Source organism: Ictalurus furcatus, chromosome 3, assembly GCF_023375685.1.
Source record: "Ictalurus furcatus strain D&B chromosome 3, Billie_1.0, whole genome shotgun sequence".
Classification (NCBI taxonomy): domain Eukaryota; kingdom Metazoa; phylum Chordata; class Actinopteri; order Siluriformes; family Ictaluridae; genus Ictalurus; species Ictalurus furcatus.
The window spans coordinates 154,178-157,500 of NC_071257.1; the positions used below are offsets into that span (position 1 = coordinate 154,178).

At 44.3% G+C, this 3,323-nt stretch overlaps 1 protein-coding gene across 2 annotated transcripts in view; it reads right to left on the reverse strand.

The window, feature by feature from the left end:
* Window positions 1-540: 540 nt before the first annotated feature.
* The window catches only part of ppm1aa (protein phosphatase, Mg2+/Mn2+ dependent, 1Aa), an 8,538-nt gene continuing 5,755 nt past the window's right edge, over window positions 541-3,323 (reverse strand). For both annotated transcript variants that reach the window (XM_053620215.1, XM_053620214.1), the window contains exon 8: window positions 541-3,323. This exon is cut by the window's right edge and continues 473 nt beyond it. The gene's annotated coding sequence lies outside the window, so the exon portion shown is untranslated.

Sequence of the window (3,323 nt, forward strand, 5' to 3'; positions counted from 1 at the left end):
GTTATTCTGATGATCAGTGTCTCACCTCCACACAGGTAAATAAATAAATAAATAAATGAATGAATGAATGAATGAACAAACAGCCCGCAGTAGTAAAGCCCTGTGGTGTGGAAACGTTTCGTTTTTGTCCTTTTGCGTGTTGAAAGAGTGCTTTTGAGTGTGTTAGAAATGCTTTATTGAGATCAGATTAAAAGCATGAAACAGTTTCCTTAGAGAGTCATCACATGACAGAAAAAGACAGACAGAAAGTCGGACAGGACCCGGTTCTCCCCGGTTCTCCCCGGTTCTCAGGTTTCCTCCCGTTTCACCACCGTCACAGATCATTACAAAAATATTCACCAGTTCAACACGTGTTCAGCTTCATTATTCATCATTAGATTGTCAATTTTGTTAATATAAGAATGATATATATATATATTTAAAATAAAAGACCCTGTGAGGTTTAACACTGAACGAAGCTCTTCAGTCTAAACACGCTGGGCGGATCCGTTAGCTCGGAGTTAATCCCGTTAACAAACTCTGAAAATAAAAATCTGTTCGTTTTGTAGGAAACTGGTTTATTGTTGAGGTTCGGCTCAGCAGGAAGGACGAACAGCACGGACAAACTAACCACCAGGATTAAAAGAAATGAACAGATCTATAGTACAGTGAACACACCTCTCTCTCTCAAGTGTGTGTGTGTGTGTGTGTGTGTGTGTGTGTGTGTGTGTGACGTTCTCTCTGCAGAAATGAAATCAGATTTTACAGAAATGTTTACAGCATTTACCCAAGAGGGAAAAAAATCAACAAGTCCATTAATCAATCACACGCTAGCAGCAAACGGTGTTCATGTTCCCGACTTTCACAAAAAACCCCCAAAACAACAAACAAACAAACGTCTCAGAGCCTGAGGAACACACACACACACACACACACACACACACACACAAAGTTGAACAACGACAAAAGCTTTGTGTTTGTTCTCTGCTGAAAAAGTAAAAAAATAAAAACATTCAAAAAGAAGAATACGGCAGAATAGAGCAACATGGAAAAGCATCAGCTGAGGACACACACACACACACACACACACACACACACACACACAAAAGCTGGAAAATGAAACCTTGGTCGAAGAACAGAGCGTGACGTGTGTAAGCTCGCAGTTGGTTTAAGACTTGAGACGCTCCGAGGCTGTGTTCCAATCCTGATTTATTTATTTATTTATTTATTTAAATACGCCCTCGTCCACGTCCCCTACGTCCTCAGATCCTCTCCGCCGCCGACTTAAAGGCCGCTCAGGTGTTTCTCATCAGCGCAAATTAAGTTAAGACTCCAGGAGCACAATTTACCCAGAATGCACTGCTGCAACATGACGACTTTGTTTCCCTGTTCTTTTTAAAACGAGAAGCAAATAAAGCGGCTCGCGGCGTGATCTAAAACCTGACCGCTGATTCGAACTACCAGACAAACACACACGTAACAATAAATACACAAACACACTCTCTAACCTCGGTGAACGTTAACGACACACAGCTTTAACACCTGTACTCATGCTTGGGTTTGTTTACTGGGGGCGTCGGTTTATCATTTATTAACGTTCGTTAACACCGTTAACAACGTCCAGTTAAAGGAGCCTTACTGCAAAATATCTGAACTTAAATAATAATAAATAATAATGAGAGAATTCCTACAAATCTGTGGGGGGTTTTTTCTTTCTTCTGAAATTCTTTGTTGTGTATTATGATTGTGGGCGTGGCTTATTCACACGCACGTCGCTCCGTAACCGTGATTAACGTGGTCTCGCTGTTCAGTTCCTCGGATCTGCGCTTCACTTCGTTAGCTTGTAATTACGGTTTTATTACACAGTAATAAGGGCTCTGACTCGCGCTGGGGGGCGTGAACCAGGGCGCACTTCAGTAAAATGAATCCCAATGTTAAAGCGGAATTGGAACACAGCGCAGGAATATTACACAATCAATTATAATACAACAAATGAACACAAACATTTCTGAGGGAAAAAAAATGATAACAGGTCAATAATGATACAGTGTTCTGTGGAGGAAAAATCATCACACACACACACACACACACACACTCGAGCTTAGCTTGGTCGTAAGGAAGAGCTCATGATTTTTTTTTCCTTTTCAAAAACATTAACAACTATTCAGAAAGAAAGATTAAATCTGGACTGAAACACACACACACACACACACACACACACACACACACACACACACACACACACACTCTCTCTCTCTCTCTCTCTTAAGCGATGTGTCCTATGTGCCAATCAAGAACCAATAACAAAACGAATAAAGAAAACAAATGGACCCATTTAAAAAAAGGGAAAGAAGCTCTCTGCGCTGTAAGCCGTTATCGTTTACCCGTTTCATCAAAGGAGCAGGGAGAAAAATCTGAACGTGACGTCAGGCGTGTGCCGACGATCGGTTAGACGATACGCTGCGATGTTCGATACGCACCACGTGGCTGTCGCGGACGACGAGAGAAGGAGATGGCGGAGCACGACACGCAGCGTTTCTGCTCCCGGAAATGAGTCCGTGGTGTTCGGGACGACTCGGAGTAAAGCCGAGCGGTCACACCAGAAGGGGGCAGCAGTGTGCACTCCAGAGAAAACGCTCAACAACAAAAAACCACATTTTAAAAATGTTTAAAAAATTACGAAATAATAATAACCGGTTCCTATGACGTCACGGCAGCGCTGTCAGCTACAGGAACACGAACACGTCCGCCGGTTTATTTTCGGTCGAAACTGGGAACGCGGTGCGAGGAACAACGAAGAAAAAAACGAAGAAGAAGGTGTTTTTGGAACGGTTTTCTAAAGTTACCGCCGAATGCGGGGAACGCGTGAACACTTGCACAGTCAGAACTCCGGAAAAAAGTTTTTTCCGATATAGGTCAAGACACGGAACGGCGGCACACGGTACACACGGTGTCGGATGTAAAAGATGGCCGTGGGAAAAGAGCGAAAGGTTCTCCGTGCGATTAGGTCCAGCAAGAACGTTGCTTTATTTGTATTTCGCAGGAAGACGACTGACCCGTGGTGAAGTGCGTGGTGTTTGCGTACGTCCTGTAGCTCGCCGTGTCTCTTTTACAGGCGTGCTACACTACTGGAGAAACCGTGGCAACCGGCAGATAGGAACACCCACTAGAACAACGACCAATCGGAGCGCTCGGAGTCTCCGGGTCCTCGGGTTCCTGTTCCGGATCGTGGTTTCGACTTCGTCCCACGGACACGGTACGTCTTTCCCCTCAAACATCGCGATGTAGAAACGCGGCGTCGGCACACGCCTCACGGAAAACAAGCGTTCAAGCCAAAGGGAACT